Source organism: Nicotiana tomentosiformis, chromosome 11 (genome assembly GCF_000390325.3).
Source record: "Nicotiana tomentosiformis chromosome 11, ASM39032v3, whole genome shotgun sequence".
Lineage (NCBI taxonomy): Eukaryota > Viridiplantae > Streptophyta > Magnoliopsida > Solanales > Solanaceae > Nicotiana > Nicotiana tomentosiformis.
The window spans coordinates 69,131,156-69,144,189 of record NC_090822.1 but is presented as its reverse complement, the minus strand read 5'-3'; positions in this window follow the sequence as shown (position 1 = coordinate 69,144,189).

The following is a 13,034-nucleotide window of genomic DNA, read 5'->3' as shown; positions in this document are numbered from 1 at the left end:
ACAGCTCAGAGTCGTCAGAAGTCATATTCTGACGTGCGGCGACGAGACTTAGAGTTCAGGATTAATGACTGGGTATTCTTAAAGGTATCACCTATCTAGGGCATGATGAGGTTTGGCAAGAAAGGCAAGCTTAGCCCACGGTATATTGGGCCTTATAGGATCATTCGGAGAGTGGGCCAAGTAGCTTATGAGTTAGAGTTGCCCTCAGAATTGGAGTCTGTCCATCCGGTTTTTCACGTATCTATGCTACGGAAGTGCATTGGCGATCCTACCCGAGTGGTGCCCACGGATGATGTACAGATTACAGAGGACTTGTCATACGAGGAAATTCCAGTTGCCATCCTAGACCGACAAATCCGCAATCTACGAAATAAGGAGGTAGCTTCCGTAAAGGTTTTATGGAGGAGCAAGAATGTAGAAGAGATGACGTGGGAATCGGAGGAAGAAATGAAGTCTAAATACCCCCACCTATTTCAAACTGAAGATATGGTTCGAGATGGGACGCTACAACATAGTTCTATGTAGGCTAGCAGGTCATCAGGTAAGCTTTTATTTTTCACTTTCAATATTTATGATTTACGGTCGGTGAGGCAAATTGCTGTTATTTATAAAGATTGGCCATGTGTGGCATGCATAGTATGTTTTCTGGCTACGTACAGGTTAGTTTTAACCTAGTGTACGAAGGATACTCTGGCAAAAGTTTCCAAAGTCTCTAAGAGTAAACATTCGAGGACGAATGTTTCCAAGGGGGGAATGATGTTACACCCTATATTTTCGTACATAAAAATGCATCGTAAGCAAACTAATGTAGGACCAAAAATGAGATAATATTTAAAAGTATATAAATTAATTTAATCATGTTACCTCTGAGGTTACAAATATTGAAGATCATGAACAACAAGTACAAAGAGGGTTGGACGGTTCAGAAGATAAAGCAATTGAAGAAAATAATGTTTCGTCGAAAGTCGACAAGTTGGGAATGTTATAACATATACCTTTGGGGTAAGACTAGGGTGCTTAACATGATAAGGAGATTATGTTATGATTTATATTAGTCGTATGACATCCGTGTGTTATGTTTTGAAGTCAAGAGAGTTGTGGAACAAAAGTCGATGAAAGTCATCACAAGTTACATTCATAAGTTTTACTGAAACTTTGGGTCAAATGTAACTGCGATTTTCTCCCAATATACTTAGAGTTATGGGGTGTTCCACCCATCAAATTAAAGATCTATGAGTCTATTTTCCAATGCATTAAACCGTTTGTCAATACGACATTGGAGTAGAAAGATATGGGCATTTGTGCGATACTGCGCAAGCTGCTAGGTGACAAGTAGGTGTGTCACCTACTTGCTTAAATGAGAGCCCAAAAAAATGGGCCATTTCGGGTCGTCCAAAGAGGCCTTTTAAGGGCCTATTTTCTTCATATATTAGACTTAAAATAGAGCATAATAACCAGACATAAGCTCTGCAAAGAATCCTCCCAAAAATTTCCCACAAACCCTAATTGATTTTCTCTCCCTTTCAAGTTCTAATTGGAGGTAAAACCTAGAGTTTGAAGAACCAAGATAGGAGCTGAGTTATCCAACAAATAAGGTGAGTTTACTGCTCTCTTTCATCCAGTTTTTCTTCTGAAAATTCATGGTAAGTCGTTCTATACTTGTAAGAACTCACGGGACGGTGATCGGAAGCCGTGAGTTCGAGTTATTCACTTGTAGCGGACTGTTTTGTGGACTGTTTTGTGTTGCTGTTGGGCTGCGTGTTTTACTACTATTTTGTGGAGTTTTGGAGGAGGAAAGGGGTTTATAAACACCATATAAATGTAGGGTGGTTGGCTGGTCGTTCGTCATAACATTTTCGGGTCGTTTGACACTACTACGGTGGTCGTTTTGTGTACGAAGAGATTGGGGTGTGTTGGGCTGTTTTGTAGTATTTGATGGTGTATATAGGGCTGGAAAATGATGTATATATGTTGTTATTGTTCTGTTCTTGTATTGTTGGTGTTATCTTGAATTTGGAGGAAGTAAGGATTATAGGGGAGATGCTGCCCGTTTTAATACAAAATAAGTTTGTCGTTCGTTGTGCGATAGTTGTACCTTTCGTAACTTAACGATAGTATTATTATCGTTCTTGTAGATTAAGGTGCAAAGAGGTGAGTTCAACTTGGTGATTGGAAAGATTGTGATAAGGTATGTTAAGGCTAAGCCTTCCTTCATTTTGGCATGATCTCGTAGCTACATGTGTTAGTAATGAGATAAAAAGAGAAGTTCATATTCATGAATTTATTCACACTATTCTAGTCTCATAAGTTACAATATTATTCCTTATCGAGATTCTATATTCAATTTAATATTGTCTTCTTCCAGTCAAGAGAGCAACAAGCCTATATATACAGTATTATAGTATTTTCATTACCATCGAGCTATAATCGATGGGCAGGCCCCTATTGGGCAACCTCTGATCAGATGAAAAGTTATATACCGAGCCTACTGTGGCCGAGCGCCTATGAGCGAGCCCAGCATGGTCTAGATACATAGCCTAGTATGGCCGAGCGCCTATGAGCGAGCCTACTATGGCACGAGCAGTTATATATACCGAGCCTTATAAGGCCGTACAATTATTTTACTTACTACATTGAAGGAGTTGAGTCAGTATCAGCAGGTAAGTATATCTCCAGATCATCTTTGACTCCCAGTTACTTCCGGTTATTATATTATCAGTTCAGTTTCGATTTTCAGTTATGTTATTGCCTTACATACTCGGTACATTATTTCGTACTGACGTCCCTTTTTCGGGGACGCTGCATTTCATGCATGCAGGTTCAGATAGACAGACGGGTATACCTCCTCAGTAGGTGTTTCCAGAGTTCAGCCTGATCGGTAAGCTCCACGTCTTTCGAAGTTGCCAGGTCTAGAGTTTTTGTGTACATCTTATGTATATCTGTATATATGTTATGGGTAGGTCGGGGCCCTATTCCGATCATAGTACATCTATCAGTAGAGGCTTGTAGACATATCCTGTTGGTTAGTGCAGTATGTTGGGTTTGTAGGCCTGGTATGTATAATTTGGTGGTTTGTCAGCTGTAGTAGCTATGACGGCCTTTTCAGCCTAGCTTTATATTGATGTTTAGTTAGCGCTAGTTTCCATTCAGTTTTATATTTTGCTTCGCAAATTGTCTTGCAAGGTGGCTCCATGGCCAAAGTATGACATTATGTGTTCAGAGTCCCTTAGTCGCAATTTGGTACGCCAGGTTAGGTGAGGCACCGGGTGCTTGTCTCGCTCCTAGGTTCGGGGCGTGACAGCAGGCAACTAAGAGAGGAGGTAGCATGGTTATTCAATAAAGGGCACCTTCGAGAATTTTTAAGCGACAGGGCCAAAAACCATTTCAAAAATAGGGATTTCGGTAAACAAAACGAACAAGAAGAACCACATCACGTCATCCACATGATCATCGGTGGCGTCGATACCCCTCAAGGACCGGTGCTTAAACGTACTAAGACATCGGTTATGGGAGAAAAGCGACCCCGAACTCAGGATTACGCACCCACAAGTACATTGTCCTTTAATGATGAAGATGTAGAAGGAGTCATGCAACCTCACAACGATGCACTGGTAATATCCGTACTTATGAATAAAACTAAAGTTAAGCGTGTGTTAATTGATCCAGGTAGCTCGTCCAACATTATTAGATCGAAGGTTGTAGAACAGCTCGGTCTACAGGACCAGGTCGTACCCACAACCCTGGTTCTAAACGGATTCAATATGGCAAGTGAAACCGCCAAAGGCAAGACAATTCTGCCGATAAACATGGCCGGGACCATCCAGGAAATGAAGTTCCACATAATCGAAGGCAACATGAGGTACAACGCCCTTTTTGGAAGGCCATGGATCCACAATATGAGAGTTGTACTTTCGACCCTCCACCAGGTTATTAAATTCCCAACATCGGAGGGAGTCAAAATAGTGTACGGAGAACAACCAGCCGCGAGAGAAATGTTTGCCGTCGAAGAAGCAATTCTGATATCCTCACTTTCGTCAACAAAGGGGTCGTACTCAGAAGGGGAACGAGATGTCAAATAGCAATCACAGATGTCAGTTTCGACCCAACTAGTAAATTAGAAGATTGGCGAAGATGATGATCAAAGGATCCCTCGATCCTTCGTGGTCCCCGATGATTCTGATGCTACCCAATCAACGATTGAAGAGCTGGAGCAAGTCATACTAATTGAGCATTTGCCCGAACGAAAGGTATACCTAGGAACGGGATTAACCCCCGAACTCAGGAAAAGGCTTATTCAATTTCTTATCAATAACATAGATTGTTTTGCTTGGTCCCATTTAGATATAACAGGGATCCCACCGGATATAATAACGCATCGACTAAGCCTGGACCCTAGGTTCATACCGGTGAAGCAAAAGAGAAGACCCCAGTCCGAGGTAAAGCACGTATTCGTAAAGGACGAGGTAACTAAACTTCTTAAAATAGGGTCCATTCGGGAGGTGAAATACCCCGAATGTTTAGCCAATGTAGTTATAGTCCCTAAAAAAGGGAACAAACTTAGAATGTGTATAGATTACAAGGATTTAAACAAGGCGTGCCCAAAGATTCTTTTCCACTGCCTAACATCGATCGCATGATCGATGCCACGACCGGACACGAGATCCTTACTTTTCTCGATGCCTATTCCGGGTACAATCAAATCCAAATGAACCCGGAGGACCGAGAAAAGACTTCATTTATCACCAAGTATGAAACCTATTGTTATAATGTAATGCCCTTCGGGCTAAACAATTCAGAAGCTACTTACCAATGCCTAGTAAATAAAATGTTCGAGGAATAAATAGGTAAAAAGGATACTATCAACACCGTAATATCCTAGTAGAAACGGACAGGCCGAATCGACGAACAAGACTATCATTCAAAACCTAAAGAAAAGGTTGAACGACGCTAAGGGGAAATTGAGAGAAATCCTACCCGAAGTTCTTTGGGCATATCGAACAACATCATACCCGCCAAAATAGTGTGTGACAATGGGAAACAATTTCTCGGCAGCAAAGTGATGAAATTCCTCGAAGACCACAAAATAAAAAGGATACTTTCGACACCGTAACATCCTAGTGGAAACAGACAGGCCGAATCAACGAACAAGACTATCATTCAAAACCTAAAGAAAAGGTTGAACGACGCTAAGGGAAAACGGAGAGAAATCCTACCCGAAGTTCTTTGGGCATATCGAAAAACATCAAAATCCAGTACGGGGGCAACCCCATTCTCCTTAGTATATGGCTCTGAAGCCTTGATTCCAGTCGAAGTCGGGGAACCCAATGCCAGGTTTTGATATACAACAGAAGAATCAAATCACGAGGCTATGAATACTAGCCTCGAATTATTGGATGAAAAATGAGAAGCTGCTCTCCTCCAATTGGCCGTCCAAAAGCAGCGGATCGAAAGATATTATAATCGAAGAAATAATCTACGCAATTTTAAAATCGGGGATTTAGTGCTAAGGAAAGTCGCCCTCAGCACCCGAAATCCAAATGAAGGAAAATTGGGTCCAAACTGGGAAGAACCGTATCAGGTTCTCGAAAACGTCGGTAAAGGATCCTACAAGCTCGGTATCATAAACGGCAAATAACTGCCAAGCAATTGGAATGTGTCGCACCTAAAGCAAGACTACTGCTATGGTACGCCCCTCCCATGTTCGTTTATATTTTGAAACTAACTCTTGCACGAGTTCGATTAGGAACAAGGATGGATCATTCAACATGAAGCCCTAGGTCTAAAAGCACGCGTTGCACTCTTTTTTCCTTAGACCGGTTTTATCCCAAATGGATTTTTCGGTAAGGTTTTTAATGAGGCAACCATCGATCGTGCTAACTTTGAACAATTCAACAGTATCTGAGGCCTCTTTACAATCGATCTCGAATACGGGGGGGGGGGGCATTACCCCTCAAATATATGAAGTTCGATTCAGGAAAGTTTACTTCATAACAACGGGATTCCGATAGGAAACATTGTAAGAGCCAAATGGTCAAAACGAACCATGCTCATATAGTTGGTCCGAGCCCTGACACAAAACATGAACACATGTATAATGACTTACAAAGAAAAATTTCCTCTTTACCGATATCTTATATCCAAGAAAAATTCCTCTATTTCAAGATTTATTATGCAAACAGGTTTAAGGGCCGACCATTACAACATAAATCGGGGACTGCCAACCAAAAAATCAATGAGTTCGAGCAGCACTCACTCAACTACTAAGCCTACGGGCTACTCTTATTTTGAGTTCGAGAAATCACTCACTCAACTATTAAACCTACGGGCTATATTACTTCGAGTCCGAGCAGGCACTCACTCGACTACTAAGCTTACGGGCTACTCTTATATTGAGTTCGAGAAATTACTCACTCAACCATTAAGTCTACGGGCTACATTACTTCAGGTTCGATCAAGCACTCACTCGACTACTAAGCCTACGGGCTACTCTTATTTTGAGTTCGATAAATCACTCACTCAACTATTAAGCCTACGGGCTACATTTCTTCGAGTTCGAGCAAGCACTTACTCGACTACTAAGCCTATGGGCTACTCTTATTTTGAGTTCAAGAAATCACTCACTCAACCATTAAGCCTACGGGATACATTACTTCGAGTTTGAATCACTCACTCGACTACTAAGCCTACGGGCTACTCTTATTTTGAGTTTGAGCAATTACTTACTCGACCATTAAGCCTACGGGCTATATTACTTCGAGTTCGAATCACTCACTCGACTACTAAGCCTATTGGCTACTCTTATTTTAAGTTCGAGAAATCACTCACTCAACCATTAAGCCTACGGGATACTTTACTTTGAGTTCGAATCACTCACTCGACTACAAAGCCTACTGGCTACTCTTATTTCGAGTTTGAGCAATTACTCACTCGACCACTAAGCCTACGGGCTACTCTTATTTTGAGTTCAAGAAATCACTCACTCAACCACTAAGCCTACGGGCTACTCCTATTTCGCGTTTGAGCAATTACTCACTCGACCATTAAGACTACGGGCTACATTACTTCGAGTTAGAGCAACCACTCACTCGACTACTAAGCCTACGGGCTACTCTTATTTTTAGTTCGAGAAATCACTCAATCAACCATTAAGCCTGTAGACTACATTACTTCGAGTTCGAGCAAGCACTCACTTGACTACTAAGCCTACGGGCTACTCTTATTTTGAGTTCGAAAAATCACTCACTCGACCATTAAGCCTACGGGCTACATTACTTCGAGTTCAAATCACTCACTCAACTATTAAGCCTGCGGGCTACTCTTACTTCGAGTTCGAGTTCGAGCAAGCACTCACTCGACTATTAAGCCTACGGGCTAAATTACCTCGAGTTCAAATCACTCACTCAACCTCATTCGGTTGTAAAGTCTACCTTATTGCGAGTTTGAGCAAGCACTCACTCGGTTGTAAAGGCTACAAGGTTCAAATTCGATCAAATTACCTAAAGCCTTATAAAAACCTTCATAAGGCATGAATGAAACAAAATATTCACAAGGAAGAGAATAAAACAGAGGCAAGTTGGGAAAAGATAAGATCTTTAAATATATACAAGAATGTTTACAATGTCCGAACAAGACCCTACACAAAAAACCAAAACGGAAACTAAGGCTAAGTTTCTTGGTTATCTACGGGGGTAGTCTCTTCTCCATCGGGCTCCTCCCCGCTCTCGGATCCACTCTTTCTCCCATTATCACCATCATCATTTTCATCGGAAGACAAGATTTCAGCATCGGCTTCGAGCTCTTTAGCCCCTTTTATCTATTCGAAGAGATCGAAACCTCGAGCATGGATCTCCTCGAGGGTCTCCCTCCGAGATCGGCATTTAGCAAGTTCAGTAACCTAATGTGCTCTAGTATTGGCGGTCTCGGCTGCCTCTCTTGCATGTACCTGAGCAGCTTCAGCATCGGCCCGATAGACGGCCACGAATGCATTCGCATTAGCCTTTGCTTCCTCGGCATCAGATTTGGCCTTGGCAAGTTCGGAGGCCAACCGAGCCTCGAGTTCCGATATTCTTCTCGCTTGAACCAAGCTCTTCTCTTTCATGCCTTGAAATTGGCTTGCAGTCGATGACAATTGGGCCCGAACAATTTCTTTTTCTGCAGCAAGACGGTCCATGCCATCTTTCTATACCACGGCCTCCGCCCTTATTATATCAACTTCCTCACGAAGCTGCCCGATCGTCTCGAGTTTCTGCTGTAGCTGTGAGATCGAAATATTAGCCTCCAATCCTAAATCAAGCCCATGAGTTCTTAATATTATCATTACCTGCTCAGTCAGGTCGGTCTGGTCTTGATGAGCCATGGCCAACTCAGCTCGAAGGCCTTTGATTTCTTCTTCCCTTTGCCCGGAAATGAGTCTAAGGATGTTCCTCTCCTCCGTAACCCGACGGAGATCGGTCTCGAACCGATGCAGCTCAGCTCGAGACCGAGACTGAGAACACGCTTCTCGATGAACGGCTGCAGCCTTCAAAGAAAGAAGAAAAGAAGTTAGAAAAGAATAGCAAACATGAAAGTGGTATCAACGAAGGGAGTTAGAGCTTACCCGATTTAGAGCTTGTTGCACTTCACAGAAAAGGCCCGACACATCACTAGGGCCAGCAACGTCCTCGACCCCAGTAAATAAATCACAAAGGGGTCATCCTCTTCATGAGACCAGTTCATCTCGAGGGCACCCAAATCTTGGGCTTCCCGAATCGCCCTTTAGGAAAAGGCAGGGAGAGTGGGCAAGTCTCCGATTACTATTTCCCCAAGCGACTTGCTTGGGGCGTTCTCCTCAGTTCGGAAAGCTTCAGGACCGACCCCTTCTAATATACCCACTTTTTGTTGACTTCGGTAGGAAGCATCTTCGATCTCTAATGATTTAGGGACTCTGCCTGAACCTTCCTCCGATATATCCTCAATCCGAGGTAGAGCTTTATAAATCACCATTGATTCAGTTGCCTTTGGGGCATCGATGGTTTTCTTCATTCGGGCCACCAGTACGGACCCATCGTTTTCTTTTTCTTCTTCGTCTTCATCCATTAGATGCAACACCGATTCTACGGTCAAAGGAATGGTATTCTTCCTCGGCTTACGAGCCATCCTCGTCTTCGGTTTTGGATCTTCGTAAGCGGAGGCCCTTTTTCTCTTATTATCCTTCACCTACTTTGGAACAAAGGCCAAAGCCTCTCCCTCGACGGACGAAATCCTCAAAATCGCATCTTTGCCCACACCTACATACAGGAAAATTGATTTAAGTATATAGAAAGCATCTCGTTCGAACTACCAAAGATACGAGAAATGGGCTTACCATGATTTTTGGCCTCCCATCGGCCCTTTGACAAATCACGCCATGAGCGCTCGGCGTATGTGGAGGTTGAAGCTAGATCTAGTACCCAGTTCTTGAGATCAGGAACTGCACCGGGCATCCAGGGAACCGCTGTATCAAAAAAAAGGGATATCGGTGAGGAAAAAAGGGCAAAATAGTATGAGATAACAGCAAAATTACACTTACGCTTCATGTTCCATTCCTCGGAAAAAAGCATCTTTTCAGTCGGAATCAGGTCCGAAGTCCTTACTCGAACGAACCTGCCCATCCAGCCTTGATCCCTATCCTCGTCTATGCTCGAGAACAGAACCTTGGTAGCCCGACACTGACGTTTTATTAACCCGCCTCGAAAGAGGCGAGGACAGTATAATCGGATGAGATGGTCGAGGGTGAAAGGCATCCCCTCGATTTTGTTCACGAAGTAACGGATCAAAATAACGATCCGCCAAAAAGAAGGATGGGTCTGACCTAGGGTTATTTGGTATTGACGGCAGAAATCAATAATAACGGGGTCGAGGGGACCTAACGTGAAAGGGTAAGTATACACACTTAAAAACTCTTTCACGTAATTGGTGATATCTTCTTCAGAAGACGAGATTACTATTTCTTTATTCTCCCAATTGCAATCTTTCTTTAGCTGTTCGAGGTGCCTCTCGGTTATCGAACACATATACCTCGAACTATACTAAAAAGAAGCAGAATCGAGCTTAAGAATCAGAGGCCAATCAATACCGAACCCGGGTCAATACCGGACCCCCGAGTCGGCATCGAGCTCAAATCCGCACCGAGCTCTAAACCCAATACTAACCAACACCGAGTCCGATCAAGATCGAGCTCACAGACAAGAGCCGTTGCAACCGCACTAAAGGAGAGAATCTCGGCAAGAATTAGAGAAAAACTGATTTATCATGGGTTCCCCACTATGTATTTTTAATTATATCTAAAGTAGCATCCCCCACTATAAAGAGGATGGCTACATTTCAGTAAAGGGCAAGTTTTGATATATATTGTAACTCAGATTTCATACACTCCTCTATTGAAGAATTATCCTTTTTTAGTTTCATAGATTGATTCATCTTGCTTAACCCATAAGTCATCCTCTTGTCAACTTTGCTTATTATTCACTCTTCACAGTCAATACTCGATTTTTCTATTTACTCTTACGATTTGTGTTAAGTTATACCACGTACCTTTAGAACTAAGTATAAATTTAACTTTATCCGTTTTTCGGGTAAACATGTAGTAAAGCTGGTCAATTGAGCAAATTAAGCATAAATTCCAAGCAGTCTACAATGGAAGTAAGGGAAGGAGGGGTGGTTGAGTTTTCATTCAGCACAATAATCCAAGACCGACCCAATGTCTAAAAAGGTGAATAACCCCATGACCATAGTAAGACCACTGGTCAAAGTCAAGCAACTTATCATGCAAAAAATTCCAAGCAGATAGAAGCCAGTAATCAAGTTGGAAGATATGTAGTGAAGTGGTATGTTCGTACGTGCTCCATTAATATGAAATTACCTCTAATAGAGAGTATTTTACATTCAATATTGAATTTTTTTGACATGGGACTCCAAAACTACTAAACATGGAATGAAAAATAACAAAAATGATAAAGATTACATTCTCAATACAATAAAACAACTAATCAGGGATAGTGTTCTTCCTAGGAAAAAAGTGGACAAAAACAGTGACATGTTCAATTACGGATTATATGTGAACAAAAAATAAGTTGTTATATTTTTTTATAACACGCTTTCTAAATACACCATTGAGCTAGAACGGTCTATTTATAGGAAGGATTCAAGTGGGACTCGAGAAAAGAGGAGACAATGTGCTCAAAATAGAGCAAACTGTTCTATTCAAGCTTCAGGTTTCAGGAGAAATTAATCGATGAAACATTGGATGTACAAGATTATATATTAGTAGTACTTATTAGTCTTTTGTGAAAATGGGTACGAGAAATATATATAAATATATAATTTTGAAGTAAATCCAAGGGTACATAAGTAAGATTGAAGGGCCATGGCTGTCAATGCTCCTGCAGCAACATTATATATAGGAAGGTTATCTCTAGTTTGGCAATTGGCATGCGTTTGTGCCAAAGAGAATGGGGACACACCGCAGACAACGACAACTGAAACAAGTGTTATCTTTATCTGATTTACACACCTTTCTTTCCTACAAAATTCACACATGCATCTTTTGCCACCTTTTCTACCGTCTCAACTACATGTAGATCAAGAAAAAAACAAACATTGGTGTGCAGTCTAAAATAAACAATCCGTTAAGTTAATGGGTTGTTATTTTCATTTCCCTTTGAGATTTTCAACTTTTATTTTGAATATACAAATTTGAGGTTGCAAAGCCAACATACCCCGTGAGGGTAACAACGTGTATCCCAAGAAAATGAAAGACATATACGATATGTTTATTGATTTGAGGTAAACACTTGATAAGGCTAAATTTTTACCCTCGTATTGTGCAGGCTTATTCTTTAGGTTAGTTATCAGTGTGGTTTAACACAAGAAGTTAATTATCACAATTTATCAAGTTACCAGTCAACGTTGCCAAGAAAATAACATGATTGTGTGCATATTTTTTGAATTCGTCAGTGTAGAAAATTCAAATCGTTAGCGGATCAAATTTTGTTTTTAGTTACCATAGAGAATAGAGATCACAGAGCAATTGGCTGTTGAGTAGTCACATTTATTTCCTGACAACACAGTTATTTAGAAATGGATTCTCCAACAACATTTATTTCAGACTTGAAAGTAGTCAGATATTTGAAGTGTTTAACATGGTCTCAAATTATCACTGTAGATGCCAGTTTCCACATGCTACCTTCAATCATTCAAGCTTTACAAAACTCCATCTTATTTAATGAAAACACACTTCTCTCAATACTGAATACGGATCCTTCTCAAATCAACCAGAACAGAAGGATTTTTGGCGGTGGATATCCCATATTTCTTCATTAATAACAACGTACGCTCACTGCTATTTAACGATTTTTTTTAAAATTTACTGATGAATTTAATAATTTCCCCTTTTATTCCCACATATAAACATTAAAGTTATGTATGAATAGTTTCATGATAATACCCTAAATACCTTTTTAAGATGAAGTTTTGAAAAATTTTCACGAGGAATTCAACATAATTTTTTTTTAAAACAATGATTTACTATCAGATTAAAACAAATTACTTTGTTTTCAGGTTAAATATTGTTTTGCTTGTAAGCCACCTGACCTGTAGAACTTCTTTAAACAATAAGTCTATAAAATTAAAACCAATTATATTGAAGCTTGGGCTGTTGTTATTTTCCGTTATAATACTTGTGTTTTCACACACTTAAAATATTTTGCTCTGCTTTATAAAACAGATCAAAAAGAAAATCAAGAAATTCACATCCATAGAAGCTCTTAAGGTGTAGTAGACATCAGACTGTCGTGCAAAAAGCAGATTGATCAGCAAAGCTGGCCTGGCCTGGCAGTTCCTCAGTGTGTATTCAAAAACTTGTCGTCATTTCGCCATTAGAAAGTAATAAAATGCAATAATTGAAGTAGTAACGAAAAAATGAATATCACTATTTTATTTCCAGTAAAGCATTATGGAAAGGGGCAGAGAAAGATGCCAATGCATGTCACGTTACCTCCTCCTTTCTGCCCTGAAAA